Source organism: Amblyomma maculatum, chromosome 9 (genome assembly GCF_055883805.1).
Source record: "Amblyomma maculatum isolate TAMU_Amacu chromosome 9, ASM5588380v1, whole genome shotgun sequence".
Classification (NCBI taxonomy): domain Eukaryota; kingdom Metazoa; phylum Arthropoda; class Arachnida; order Ixodida; family Ixodidae; genus Amblyomma; species Amblyomma maculatum.
In genome coordinates this window covers 125155162-125170742 of record NC_139352.1, presented here as the reverse complement: position 1 = coordinate 125170742, position 15581 = coordinate 125155162, and the positions used below count along the sequence as shown (strand labels likewise).

The 15581-nt window shown below is 44.0% G+C and overlaps 1 pseudogene across 1 annotated transcript; it reads left to right on the top strand.

Moving 5' to 3' along the window:
• Nucleotides 1-810: 810 nt before the first annotated feature.
• On the top strand, nucleotides 811-14935 carry LOC146180331 (uncharacterized; annotated as a pseudogene). The gene is made up of 6 exons (XR_014700987.1): nucleotides 811-937; nucleotides 1013-1054; nucleotides 2533-2637; nucleotides 5254-5504; nucleotides 6829-6990; nucleotides 14556-14935. The product of XR_014700987.1 is annotated as an uncharacterized LOC146180331 (transcript).
• The last annotated feature ends 646 nt before the right edge of the window (nucleotides 14936-15581 follow it).

The following is a 15581-nucleotide window of genomic DNA, read 5'->3' as shown; positions in this document are numbered from 1 at the left end:
AAACTGACCGAATGCGATCAATAAATATGAGCGTGTTGTCACGTGGGTCCAGTATCGGCAGGGCTTGGCAGGTTTTATGGGTATCGCGGATGCACAATGCTTGGTTTGGTGTCAGTTTAAGAGCCGTAGCGGATGTTGAAACGAGTTTGTATACAGGGCCGCCTACAGCTTGGAAGTTTAAGCAAACTTTGGGTTTTCCGAAGATGTTTACAAATTTTTTTGCTAAATAAATAATTTCTTTTGCCCATCTCATAGAGACAAAGCTGCAAAAAGAAGGGGGTGGTGCTTCATTTTACATATTTCGAACATTAGCACCCCGACCTCCCTACCCAGGCGTTACGGCACTCGACTACTGTTGCCATGGACGCGGGATTGAATCTCGGCCTCGGCGGCCGCTTTTCGATGGAGGCGAAAAGCAAGGCGCCCGTGTGCTGTACGATGTCAGTGCACGTTAAAGAACCCCAGGTGGTTGAAATTTCCGGAGTCCTCCACTAAGCGTCTCTCATTGCCTGAGTTGCTTTAGGACGCTAAACCCCTTAAACCAAACCAAACCTACCTACCCATTTCACTTATCGCAATCATGCAAAGAAAAAGGGTGCTTAGAATAGAGTGATTACAGTAGTTGCATGCTACTCAAGGCGAAAAAACCCATCAGTTTCCCTCAAAGGAGACTGTCCAGCCATTGGCATTGGCTGGTTGCCGTGACAAGCTTTATAATTGACTAATTGACATCCTGCTGCAATGTAATCCCAGGGGACTAACATACTCTAGTGGTGAACTTGCTTCCTTTATTTCATGTGAAATAGCATTTGTGGTGTAGACTGCATAAGAGTTGGTCTCTTGATTTGTAATGTTTTTGCAGGAACATACAAGAGTGCCGAAAAGAAAGTAACAAAATATCAATACAATTCAGCTGTCGAGAGCTCGGCATTGTCAGGTAAGCGTGAACTCTTAAGTCTAAGGTACTAGTAAATTATTTGTGCTCAAAATATGTTGAACTTTTTTTTTGTAGGTAATGAATATCCTGATGAGGCTGTCCGTCTGCCATCACCTCGTAAGTGATAACTGACAAGTATTATTTACTCTTAGTGCAGGTTCATTTGAAGCACGTTGATGCTAAGAGGGAAAGGTCGCACAGTTCATAAAATATGGCTGAAAGCTGAACCCTTATTGCATTCCTACTGGCTCGCTTTGGGTCAGAACATGCTTAAATACCTCTTTTCTTTTTTTCTTTTTTTCAGGGAGTACAAACTTTAGTTTTGAATTTTTTTGTTTGTTCTTGGCTGACACTGTTGGCTCAGAGCATGACACAGCCTCTTGTGTCCCGTGACTGCATCTGCGTAAGGTCTGCATGCATGGCAAGCTGTATCTTTGCTCATCCGTTCAAATGTCTGTTAAACTAAACGGATAATTTCAATAAAAAGACCAGTAAATTTTACTGCACGTGGACATCAGTGTGAGTGGGTAGAAAAATATTACTTGTGAAAAAGAGCACATTGCTGGTGTACTTAGGTAGAACTGTTTTTTGTTATAAAGTGCCCCAGTTTCTTGATTTCTAGCCAGGGAGGAAAACTGGCATAGCATTAAATTTTAAGTAGTCCCATTACAATGATCCAAGGTTATTTGAAGGCTGCTTAAAGTAGAAAGCAACCTTAGTTGGCAGTCACAGTCGGGAAGAATGGGTGCTTAGTGAAGGGCCAATGGAATCATGTACTTGACTATTGTAGGAGTAAAAAAATGGGGGGGGGGTGGGGGTATGTAAACATTTCGGCACCTTTTATGAGTGTAAGAGGTACGGAATAAATAAAAAAAAACTTATGAAACTAGTAGTAACTTCAGCGTATGAATGACATACTGCTTTTTAGCAAAGAAATATGGAGGAAAATGAGGGGCGTCGTTACAAGATGCATATGAACAGTAAACAGCCACTGAGACAGGCAATTTTTTTGTTTGTGTGTGTGCTGAATTTGAAGTAGTAACATAATCATGAAGGTAATTGTTTAGAGAGTAGAAGAAAAATAGCCACATGCTGCTGGTGGGATCTGAAATTCAGTGACTGTGGATTTGGATCCCACTGGCAGAATGTGTAGGTTTTTTTTACTTCTTAATCAGTTCTCCGCAATTATGTTACTATAGTATATAGTTTACATTGATAAAGATTAAAAAAATGTATGCTTTCCTTTGTGTCAGTGGCTGTTGGCTCCCTTCATATACTGCTTCTAAATGTTTTGTAGCACTTCATTTAGTTTGGAGTGGAGTGAAAAAGATAGCTCATAGTATTCCTTGATTTTTTGTGGCATCAATACCAGTCAACAGGAAAGGCTAGGCTGTTTGGCAGCTCATCTATGAATTAGTGCTTTACATGAGGGCGAAATCAGGGATGTTCACTGTTTACTGCTTGCTGTGTGTACATATTATTCTCACGCGAAGTGCTTATCATTGTGAAGAAGTTATCAATGAGAATTAGCTGATTTAGCACCTTTAATTACTTTGTCTCCTTCATTAACATCATTCCTATATGCTTGCATTAAGCTCCAGCTTCTCCGGAGCATATCCTGAGCGGCGATGGAGATGCTGAGAACCAGGAGCCGGCAGAGGAGCCTGCGGCCAGGTCTGACACAACTGCCACTGAACATCGTAAGACATTTCACATTTTTATTTCTGTGTGAACAGCCTTGAAGGAGTAAAGGTGCAGTTCATTTCGAAACTCAAAAGTTTCAATGAAATTAGCTTTCATACAAAAATCCGGTTCAAATATTTTGCAAAAGCAGTGGTATGATTCTATGTAGTGAAAAAATTTATCGGTGCTTTCGTAGCTTTGCTCTTTCAGTATTCGTACTGTGCAGTTTGCGGTGGGTCTTCCCTAGAGTTCGACATTTGTTAGTGCCTTGTAGTTTGTTCTGGAGATTGCTGTTGTTTCCTGTGGCCTAATTGCAACCTATGACTGGACTAATGATTGCAAACTACTGCTCTGGGACTACTCAAACTACTGCTCTAGGACTACATAATGCTCAATGTATAGTCTACATCGTGAATCTACTTTCTGCATATTCTCTTTGTGTGACATTTGTTAATTGTGTATGAGTTATTGACAAATAATTTTTCTTCTGACATTATGATTATGGCCCAAATTACTTCTTGTTGGAAGAATTCGGGACAGCAGGTTTTCGGTTTCAAAACACTGTGTAGGAACTATGTCACTGGTACCAGTAATTTGATGAGGGTCACTATAGGCACTCTGCAGAAACCCAGGGGAGAGCACTCGCAGCGAACAGGCAGCGCCACAAGTGAGCGCCGGAACATTTTCGTAGTGAGCCTCGCGGCCACCTGGGCAGGTTGCGCGCTTGAAAAAGACGGCCTGCACAGCGAAATGGTGGCAGTTTCAGCCAGCTCGAGCGACGTAGCGAAGCGTAAACAATGCGAGAGCCACATGACACAAGACGGAGAGACAGGGACACTAGCCTTGGCCACCCGCTGGGCGTTTATTTATAGGCTGTAAACACTCGAAATGGAAGACATGAGAAGCGCGTGCAGTTGGAAAAGGCCGAGCAAAAAACGAAGGGGGTGGGGGGCGTAAAAAACACGGAAAAATGTAGAAAATACAAAAACAAATTTGTGGCGAACGCTCCTCCTCCCAAGTGTGGTACAGCTTCACAAAGGCCAGCTCGACCGCCCTAAGCTGGGGTGGCCGAGAAAAAAAAAAGCTGCGCGGAATTGAGTGGCCAAGAAGGATGGAACGAGGGTGGGAGAAGAATAGGAATGAAGCTGGAGTCGAAGAAGAGAAAAAAGCCTTAAAAAAAAGACAAGCCTGAAAACTTGAGAACGCAATTACCGGGGCCTGAAAATGCTGCAGGCACTTGTATTACGCAGACGACTTTTGAAGAGCTTTAGCTGTTTTCTGGCGAGGCGGTTGCCACTTTTCTCTGCGATAAAGGAAAGGATGGCAGATGGCACACGGTCGCTGAGACAGTGACACAGCTATGAGGATGGAAACTCTCCTACAGCATGGCACAACAAGCAATCTACAGTTTCTGATACACATGCATGTCTTCCCCTCTGTCACATGTCAGAATTGTAGCATGCCTAATTTTCTTTCTCTTTGAAAGAACGTCCTGCCTCATCCCGACTTGAATGCTAGTTTTCTTTCGTTTTTTTATCGATTCTTATTGCCTCTTTAACGGTACTTTCAAGTCCTCTGCCACAGAATTAAGTTTTGACAAGGGAAGGTAAGAGGTGGTAGCCAGCCGCTCGACAACTTGTTAGAGCAGGATGGCATTTAATGAATGCAAGATCTGTTCAGAGCGCCCACGAATAAGTAAAAAAAAATATCCATATATTTTTTTTACTTATTTTTTACTATAGTCTCGATTGAGCAGTATGGCGTGAGAAACAGCTCATCATTTGAGGTACAACAGCTCAGTAGACATCGAAATGTCATTGACACAACTAAATGAATAACGCTTATGGAATGGCAGACAAGGGCTTTATGAATCATATCTACAGAGGAGGGCGAAGCGGAAAGCTGGTACTTCGACGCCAGGTAGGCAAGCTTTTTTTTAGGTATTTTTGTTTCGTTTGCATTACATTCCAGGATTGCAAGGCGCTCATCTAAGTAGATGAAAGTTTTAGCGCATACTTGGGGAAATGATTAAATTGAGTCACTTTTTTTGCGGGTCGCATTGAGGCAGTTCAATATTCACGTCATTTATTTTGTGCTGAAAGTTAGGTTTTTTCCTCCTTAAAAGGATCAAAAATTTGAAATTGTGCTCCAAAATGCAGTTTTTTCCTGGGATATGGGTTTCACAGCTCTAAATTCTACTTGATCTGTTGCACCCCTGAAACATGTTTTAGTTCTAATCTAGCTCTAATATAGCCCGATGCCTTACTGTTGCAAATGATATGCAAAAGTAAGTGACAATGCATTCTTAGGGAGAAATAGAATGATTACATATAACATGCATAGTACAAGCCTGATTATGGGAGATGTGATTTGATGTATCATGCACTTAAATATGGGTCAGTTCTGTCATCATTTGTGGCTCAAATGTTTCTGTATGTGAAAGCGCAATGATGAATTTTCAAATGATCAATGAGTAGATAAAATAACAAAGGTCACTTTAAAGATACCATTTCCTGACATAGTTTTTTTCTTAAGGTCTAATGCAAAGTACAGTGTTGCTGCATATGCTCATTACACACTGGTGCCTTAAGCATTTAGTAATCCTACCCTCATTGAACATTTTGGCATTTCAGAGACCCAGCTGAAGGTGCTTCGCATGCTGTATGAGATTAGACAACATCAGCGTGATAGTGAACACCGAGTGCTGCAGCACCAGGAAGCAGTGCTCGGAAGGCTTGCTAGCCTGGAAGCAGCTATAGCTCAGGCTGCCCCATCACCAGAGGCTGTGGCAACTGTGACCAACCCCGAGTTGCCAGCCTACACATTGGCAGAACTGGAGGCAGCAGAAGCTGCTGTAAAGAACGACACTGTTGCTACTGCGCTGGTAATTATATAATCTTAACATTCAAATCCTGGGGAAGCTGGACATTTGGCAATGTGTTGCCTCAGCGGCTATAAGTTATCTCTTTCGTTACCACGCCTATTCAAATCGATTGCTGGTGATTGATGCTTTAAACTGCCGATTTCAACATGTTAGAATCGTTTCTTGTGTATCTAGCGCCACCCATCTTTTAGTTTAGGCACTGCACTTGTAGAACTAGTTGAATTTTTCCTGCTCTAGCAACGTTTTTTGTTTCTGATGGGCCTTTTTGAGAAATAATGTCTGTGTTGCGAAAAAGGGCATGGCTGCCGCGCTAAAAAAAAAATCCCTACCACTTGTGCATTAACATCAATGTAGCATTAACATCAAATTTTTGTGATCGAAAGATTTGCACTAATTCAAATATAGAATGACATTGTCGGCTTGATCATATAGTATAGTATTGGGTCTATATAATTACCTGGAAATGGCGTCGGCTATTCACTAGTCAGCTTTGACTGAGTCTGAGTGGTTTTATTCCACAAAAACGCATTCCTGAAGGTCTCCCACGTGTCCAACATGCATACCCGGCCCTTAAGCCAGTTTGCAACTGTGCTGGTTTGGTGCCTACAAAAACCAGGAACTGCTTCACTGCATTGCACGAGAAAAAGGCTGTTTCTGTTTCGTTTTTTTTTTTTTTATGTAGGCGAAGAACGGCGCTGTACAGATTGCTTATTTTTCTGCAGTGTTCCTGGGTCATGTATATTCTAAATTTTTTTTTTATTAACAATACATCTGTAGATATCATGCCTTTTCTATCTTGCTTTTATCAACTCGCCACAAAAATTACAATCTCCGATTTTTTGTGTGTTCCGTAATAAATTTTTGCTTTGTACTTATGTTTTTGGAAAGAGCATTTCGTTCAGTGCAATTTTGTCTGCTACAACGAGTGCTGCAGTATTATTTGTGCTGGCAAAAGAATATTTTCAGAGTCCCGTGAAAGACTGCCATTTTCTTGCGGTAACGAAAGAACTAAGGGCAGGTTCACGGGTTAATCAATCATTTTTAGTTAATAAATGTGCCAGATTCGTGAGGTTCATTTTAGGACAGTAGAGCTACATTGAAGCATTTGGAAAGCGAAGCAAAATTGTCTTTATGGCCAGGGACAAAGCTCTGCATAACGCATTAATGACGGAGAACATTGCAGAACTGGTAAATTTTCGGGTATTCATGTCGTTTTAAACCTGTAATCGCATTATTACTTTTTGGACAGCATGTAATTTTAATAAAGTAGTGAGTAGTGTTTCATGCCCCAGTAGCAATTGTTTAATTGTGTATTTGCTTTCAGCGGAAGCAGCTGATGCGCCTGGGAGGCAGATCCCTAAAGGAAGTGGCCAGCAACATATCATGACAAGCGCCATGGGAGTGGAAGTTCAAAGGCTCTACAGCCTACACGGGCGTAAAAAGAAGAAGGCCTTCATTTCGGTGAGGCTATGCAGAGTGGCAACAGGTATATTTTTTATTTTGCTCTTGCCATTTAAATTTTAAACATTAACAAAAACTTTCTTGGTGCTTTGTTTAGCTACGAAGCCTTGTTTGCTGTATTGTGACACAGAGATGGAAAGGAGCACGTTAATAGTAAAACTACTGGCACACCACAAAACTGTAGCTTATAAGTGGCGATTGGTTTTCAGGAAAATGCTGCCGTGCTAAACACAGCATGCTGTTCCAAAACCATACAAAGTTCCTTTGTCAACACTGGCAAGTTACTTTGCGACATCCAAGTTAGTCTTTTTTTAGAGCGGTCGAGTGGAGTCAGTACTTCCACTTCTTATCTCAGCTATAATTATTTCTAGTGGCAGCAAAATTGCATGGCTGTGTCATGCATGGAGCAGCCACACTTTTTAAATGCAGCTTTTATATGTGCCTGTTTCAGACATTATCGATGTAGCTGGCCACCTACCACTCGTGGTGGGTAGTAGCAGAATGAAGTACCCCTGCATTAGCTAGCAGGTGGTAAAGTGGAGATTTCGCTATCTCCCCATAATAGAAGAGAGAATGAGAGACTGCAGGTTGTTTAGTGGATGTGGGTATAGTGATAGCCTAGGAATATAAAACCGGAAGGTGGCTACCGTGAAAGGGGAAAACTATGAGTGCAGAATTACGTGGAACCTGAGAGTGGTGCAGTGAAAAGAAGCTGCAGGTTGACTACCGCAGGTATGGAAGTGCTGCTCCATTTGCTCCAAACTGCTTTCCGTGCTCCATCTGCTCCAAAATGCAATATTGCTCCAGACCATCTCCAAACAGGCTGCCGGAGTGTTGTGTTTTGAAACTGATTTCAGTGACTATTAATAATGTTGCTCACAAAAATTCAATATGATGCAGTTTGATTAAGCAGCTTTGAGAAGTGCAGCGGGGTGATGACATGTGAATTGCATGTACATTGTATAGGGACAGCGTGGTCAAAACTGTTGGCAGCACACCAGTTGCAGAGGTGTAATAAATCTTGTGCTGAGCGTAATACATATAAAATATTCATAAACTACAAAAATATGGAGTATAATTTTTTTTGCATGTAAATTTAAAACGAGCCACAAGTGTTTGGAGGGACTCCATTGCAAAATAAACCTTTCTACATGACGTGGCACTTTCTCCCAGCCTTTTGAATCGCCAGTGGAAGCCGGACAACCAGCCATTGACTGGTTGTCCGGCTTCAAAGAACTGCACGATTTGTAATGGTTCTGCTTTGTAAACCGGCAGATACCATCGAGGCTGTCATGCGAGATCAAAGCATACTCAGGGTGTCTAGCAGCCGGGAAAACAGGGAATTGTAAGGGAAATTTCATGCACCGGGAAAAATAATTACTCCGGCAGTTGCCAGCGCGAAAGCGTCAGCGAGCTGAGCTACAGCTGGGGTTTGTTGTGACACTCCGACGGTTGACCGCTCATGTCTTCGAGATCTCTCCGCAGGTTCCGAGCTTCGTGTGCGCGATAAAATTGCTTAACACTTTCATGTCCATAATCACGAACTCTGTATCGGCACCATATTCCGCGCTAACGCCAAGGTGAAACTCTCGTTGAATCGCTGACTTTCCCGACAGAACAGACTTCTGCAGTAGAGTAGCACGCGGCGGCGGCAACGCAGTGTAGCGTGATCCAGGATGCAATTTGCGCTGTAATTTGAACCCGCAGAGTCTTAATCGGGCAGCGTGGTTGGTGCTCCTTGCACATCTAACAAGTCTGGCACTGGCTGTAACTCAGGTCCCGACGGTACGCTTGTGGCTGGCGACTTCTGGTTTTTGTTCCACGCCCGCTTCTTACTGCTTCCAAAAGCTTATTGCGTGCACGGTTACAATCTGTTTTCTGGCATCTTGATCGCAAGGAAAAACTGCATAAAACTATGCATCGAGAAACACGAGCACAAACGGAGGCACGCATGAAAAGGCGGCCACAGCGGCTAACGCAAAACAGCAAGGAAAAAAATGACGCGCCAATCCCACCAGTCAATGAGAGACGCAGAAGCCTGCTGTAAACCGGTGCGCGCAGCCAGTCAACACCACCTAGTCTTCTAGGTGGTGTTGAGCCAGTACACTTGAGCGAAGCCTTTTTGAGATAGCGCAAATTGAGCACAAAAAAAAAACAGTTTTAAACCAAGCCCAATGTGGCGGCGATCGGCCGGGTGCAACGCACGTGGTGTGCGCAGAAATTTCGAACAAAATTCTAAATGGGGCATTTAATGGCTGCCTTGACGTTTTAAAAGCCGATTTTATCACATTTCCTGACTGAATTCAGCGTTAATAATTCGAGTGTAAGTGCTCGAAAGGATAAACATTCCGAAAACGCGTTTTCTCTATAGCAGTTTTTGACCATTTTCAACTCTCGTCTCCCCTTAATTAACTCTACGGCTGTTATTTTAAGAATTTTTGCTACGGCAAGCCTTCAACTAATTTTCCAGCTGATTGCGCATTTATCAACAGTGTGAACGTGTGCAGTTTCCTTTAATGGCTGCGGGCGACGCCACTATTGTTCACATAGGAACGGCCGAGGCGGTATTACAGCACTTCCGCTCAAAACCTTGGAACTGAATGCTTTTACGTCACAGCCCCTTTTGAGAGGCTTTGAGCGGAAGTTCTTCCAACCAATCGCAGAGCGTTCTGAACTGAACGCAGTTCTGTAATACTGCCCCTGGTCTCCCTCGAGACCGGCCGAAACTATAGGGTGCCTCGATGCGAGGCACCCTATATACACCCGAATTTTGACCAATCAAAACCGTCGTTAACAATAACAGCCTGATCACTATTGTAAACTGCATAATATGGTTAATGAATAGCTTTTTGCTGGGAATTATTCGTCTATGCTTATTATCATCAGCAGCTACATCTTTGAACCTTTTCACTTGTCATGAAATTTAACCTGAAAAATCAGGGAAAACCTGGAAAAGTCGGGGATTTTGAAAATAGTGGTTTGCTAGACACCCTGATACTTGAACTGTTATGGGGGTGATGTCACTTAGATGTCAATCACTAAAATTGTTCTCAAGATTGTTGAAAACTCACACAGGGTCTTTTGCTAGTGTATTGAAATTAAGGAAGCCCAAGCATAGCTCAAGTGATGATGTGAGCAGTTACTAACTGGAGGCCGTGATGTACAGAATTGGGAGGAGAAAAAGGCTACCGTTCAGTGCCTTCTGTCCTCCTTGCAGCCACTACTGACCAGTACCCAGAAAATTGTCAGCACAAGCATAGGATCAAAAAGGATATGCACAAAGCAGAGAGCAGAAATGTGCTGCTCATCGGTGTGAACTAAAAACAAGTTTTAATGCTTGAGCGCATCAGAATGGTAGACTCCACTTCTGAATCTCTCAAGTCAAAATAGTGAACGGCTTTTCAAATTTGATATTAAGCTATGAAGTGTAGGAGCAGGCATTCCATTTGGTTCTAGTCTCCTCCAAATTGTTGCTCAGATCAGTTAAACTTTAAGGACCTGTACGTTTTGACTGCGTGCATAATCAGCAAAGCATTGAATTTTAAGTCAAAAGCATTCAAATAGGATGTAGTTATGTCGAGAAGTGAAAATTGTCGTCAATAGAAGCGTTTCATCCAAAAACATCCTCGAAACATAATTTGAGTCCTTCAAATACTCGTTTTATTGCTCCAAAGCTCCTCTAAAATGGCTTTATTACTGCTCCCTGAGCTACTCCAAAATGCTTGAGCCTGCTTCCACCCCTGTTACCATAAAAGCAGTTCATGATGAGAACGGGGGAAGGGTAGCAGCTAGACTGAGAAGAGGGAAAGGCAGAAGCATGAGTGGAAAAGGGGGAAGGGTAAGAGAGGCATGCTTCATCTGTGCAGTTTTTTTTAGTCGATATTTATTGCCTCAGGGCATCAGTAGGTTATGAGATGAAGAATGAATAAATGAATAAATGACTGGAAAAAGGTTGGCTGATTGTATGAAGTCCAGAAGTGAGCGATGATGAGGTCCCTGCATCCAAGTGACGTATGAGGCAGGATTGGTTGCTGAAAGGCCAGCTATGCTCAGGTGCCGGATTCGTGTTGGCTTGAGTGCTGGGCAGTCCCACAGCAAGTGGTGGATGTCGGCCTCGACATCTTCGTTGTTACAGATCGGGCATCCTGGGCGAGGATATAAGTGTTGGAAGTATGACCACGTCCTAGTTACAGCTGGTGTAAGGGCAACACCGACCCGGTTCCTCCTAAGCGCAACCTCCTCTGCACGGGTGGGACCGCGGGGAAGGGATATCGCACACGGAGGGATAAGTGCTCGTGTGCGGCGCCGGAGGTGCTCCTTTCTTGACAAAAGGAGGGTAGCGTCGTCGACTTCGAGAAGCCGTGGGATTGATGCGTCTTGGTTCATGAGGCGGGTTGCAAAATCAGCTTGACTTTGGGAAGGCAGCAGATCCCGTGGGACCCACTCAATGCGTATTGATTGTGGGATGCGCGCCGCAAGCTGGTGGATGTCCTGGCAAATTTTAGGGCAGCGGCTGACACGTCGGAGCAGACGTACTGCTTGAAGTGCGTCAGTGCGGATGACAACGTGGGCTGTAGAGAGCATGGTTATAGAAGTCACGGAGCAGGGTGCCTCCTGAACCGCCACAAGCTCAGCGCAGAAAGATGTAAGTGGTTCCGAAAGCTGAAACGTACTTGTCTGATTCAGGCTAGGTCTCCGTGGATAGTAGATTGCCGTTTTGGCTTCACAGCCTTGCAGGCTTCCATCTACGTACACTACTATGGAACCTTGAGGCAGGTTAGTATCTTGCTCTTCAAATCTCTGGCGTAGCAACGATGCAGAGTTGGCAGATGTCGGTCTGCGGATGTCAGTTGGCTTATTGTCTCCTAACTGTATAAATTTCCAGGGAGGGAGAACTGGCGCAGGTGGCTGAAGAATAATGTGTGACGTTGCATACGCCCTCATTGCATCTGTGCAGTTTGTTGTGTTATGGGGCCTTACTGAAATCTGAATGGGCAAAATAGAAACATCCTTATGCACTGCCCAAGACAACTGCACGACTCCATTGCTCTGATGACCTCATGTAACCTATGCAAAAATCTTATTTTTTCTTTCTTAATTATCAGAACTGCCATTGATCCAGCATCTGAAAAACACTGCCTCTTCTTGGACCACAAGGCCTCCATTATATGGGTGGCTGTTCCTGGCCCTACGGGGCTGGGACTGGTAGGTCAACGCCACTTTCGGCGGGGGCTAGCCTGCCACTGAATTCCTATCTGTTGTAGGCCGTTATTGCCACCGCTTAGGGGGTGGACGACGGCTGTTGTTGCGGCGCGCGTCTTTCTCCCTCTGGCCTCTCATTATGGTCAAACCACCTTGCACTTGCTAAATGGCATCACAGGTGGCCAGTTAATAAAAGACATGCGACCTCTAATTGATAACAGGAAGACACCACTCTTTCGAGGGGCATGTTCAACTTCGAATTATGGCATAAAACGATACAGCTCCAGAAATGCGGCATTAAAATAAAATTACGGAAACAACATATGAACCTTTTATAATCAGCAATATGGCAGATGATTACAATATTCTTCAATAAGAAATTTTAGCACAGCTCTTCCGATAATTAGGTTTTGTGATATGCCAGATAGTATAGCTAGTCTTCATTTCCCACATATTGTTCATAATTCAATTCAATCCTTTCCCAGTTCTTCACTGTTATAATGGATGCCTTGTTGTGGCTGTAGGAAGAAGGAAAACAAAGTGCATAGGCCTGCTACTGGCTTGTAGTTGAGCCACCTCTGCATGAGGCAGCGGAAGTGGCTCAACTACAAGCCAGTAGCAGGCCCATGCATTTTGTTTTCCTTCTTCCTACAGCCACAACAACAAGGCATCCATTATAACAGTGAAGAATTGGGAAAGGAGTGAATTGAAGTATGAACAATATGTGGGAAATGAAGACTAGCTATACTATCTGGCATATCACAAAACCTAATTATCTGAAGAGCTGTGCTAAAAATTCTTATTGAAGAATATTGTAATCATCTGCCATATTGCTGATTATAAAAGGTTCATATGTTGTTCCGATGTCTTTTATTAACTGGCCACCTGTGATGCCATTTAGCAAGTGCAAGGTGGTTTGACCATAATGAGAGGCCAGCACTCTTATTTAAAGAGGCTTCTTCAGCAATTTTTGTTTAGTTGTGTTGAAATTATAATAACGGAGGTTAAATGCAAAGAAAGCAGTGTTGTCTGCATCATCAGTATACAGTCGACGACCGATTTTTCGGACACCCAATTTTTTTGGACATGCTTGATTATTCGGATTTTTTCCCGGCCCCAGGACATACCTTATAAAGTCAATGTATTACGCTGTTCAAAATTTCGGACACTCTAAGGAGGGCTATTCGATTTTTCGGACTTACCAAGCGTCAGCCGGGCCAACTGCCACACATTTTGAGCGGTGTCGCTGCCATCTTGTTTCTTTACTTTTTCCTTCGATAGCCTCGAAACCGGTGCCGGCCTTGCGTGCCGCTCATGGTGCCGCTCCTTAGCTAAACACGCTGGATCGAGGCTATAATATTTGCCTAGCAGCTTTCGTTTCCGGGACAACGTCGCTGCCGGAGTGTTTTTTTTTCTTTTAGCGTGATCGCTTCTACTGGGGCCTGTTCCTCTGTGTGTTTGCCGTGTAGGCCTAGCCGTGGTCATGCTGATGTGAGAACTACGTTCTGTCGCTACTGTGGCTCGCATTTTATTGAATTGGCTTCAGTTCTGTTTCCGGATTTTATAAGATTTTTTTTCGTGCAACGTGACAGCTAGAAGGCACTCAACGGAGTGGGTGTTGTGATTCAGTGTTTGTGGTGTGCCTCGACAGTGGGAAAACCTACTCTGTCGATTTGCTTGGAGCACTTAGTACCCTCGCCGATGCGTGGAAGTCTATAGCACTCACAACGCTGCGCAATTGCTTCCGCGACGCGGGATTTGTGCTGAATGAAGAGTCGGCTGCCTTGGACGAGGAGAGCATCGTCTAGCAGTTGTCAGGCAGTGAGCAGTTCATTCACGACCTTCGCACTGCTGGTGTCGAAATTCCATCGGCTGTCTCGTTTTCAAAGTTCACAGACATGGACCACCATGTAACTGTGCTCTGGGCTCATAGATACGGGAATTATTCGCCAAGTGCTTGTGGAGTCTGAGAGCGAGGATGATGATGACTCACCTGCAGCAGCGCAGCCGACGCAAAATGAGCTGATGCAAGCGAAATTCAGGTGGACCTATTAGCACAGAAGTGGAGTGTGGTGCAGAAAAGCATTAATGACTTTTTCCGGCTCAAAGTGAATAATAGGCAATAAATTGAGCTTTTTTGGTGCACATTTGTTTTTTCGGACATTTTTGTGGTCCATTGAGAGTCCGAAAAATCGGTCGTCGACTGTACATTAAAAGGCTCCAGGGGATCTAAATTAGTATATGTACGGCACCCTCATAGCCGATGTCACTTCTGAATGGCCAAACCCGTTTATATACCCATTATACTTTTCATTAACTAATGTGCATTATTTTTATGTTTGTGGAGTGTTATTAAACATTTCTCATTACTCCACTTATTTTCTGCAGATGCCATTTCGGAGAAGCTGGGGGTGAATGCCAGCGAAGCGCAGGGCTTTATTCGCAGGTGGCTGCCAGGTTCCTGTGATAGGGGAGGTGGTAGGAAAAGGCGATTTACAGCTGCCTTCACCCCTCCTACCACAGTGGCACCACATGCAGATGCCAGTGCAGGGGCATCCCCCTGCACTGTGGGCCCGTGCATGCCCTCCACCCCTAGCACACAGCCCTCCCCTGTGGCCCCTTCCATCCTTGCCCAAGCACCTTCCCCTGTGGTGGCCCCTCCCATCCTTGCCCAAGCACCCTCCCCCGTGGTGGCTCCTCCCATCGTTGCCCAAGCACCCTCCCCTGTGCCCCCTTCCACTCACTCTCAAGCACCCTCCCACCCCTAGACCTCATCTAAATGTTGTGCCAGCAGGCAAGCAATTGTATTGAAAGAAAATAAACATTTTTCTGCATTTTGAATGACTGTGTTTGCTCTTTAGCATTAAATAGCAAAATCCAAAGGTGCAACCAATACGATGAGTGGCTGCATGCATTACTACTGCTGGAAATTCCTTGCATGCCTGTTGTATATGGGACATAAATGGGAAAACCAGTGATATGCCAATGGAAAATAAGCTAGTGGTTTATGATGGGGCAAGAATGGAAAATACAATGATGTGCCCATGTAGGATAAGGCATTGGTTTATGATGGGGCAAGAATGGAAAATACAATGATGTGCCTATGAAGGTTAAGCCACTAGTTTTCCAACCATAGGATTTCCAATGAATTGCAAATGTTGTCCAACTTGGACAATGAATGGAAATCCAACAGTAAGCCCATGTTCGTTGGGCCAAAGTGGATGTAAGTTGGTACAATATTGGTATGAATGATGGTCCAATGTCGGAAAAAGTAGTAATTTTCCGAAAAGCCTGTGTTGGTCCAATATTGATGCCAGTGTTTTCCAGTATTGGAACATCGTCGGTCCAATGTTGGTGTGCTGCTTGGGTAGTATAATATGGTCAATTGTTTCACTGGAGTTACCACATACAGCA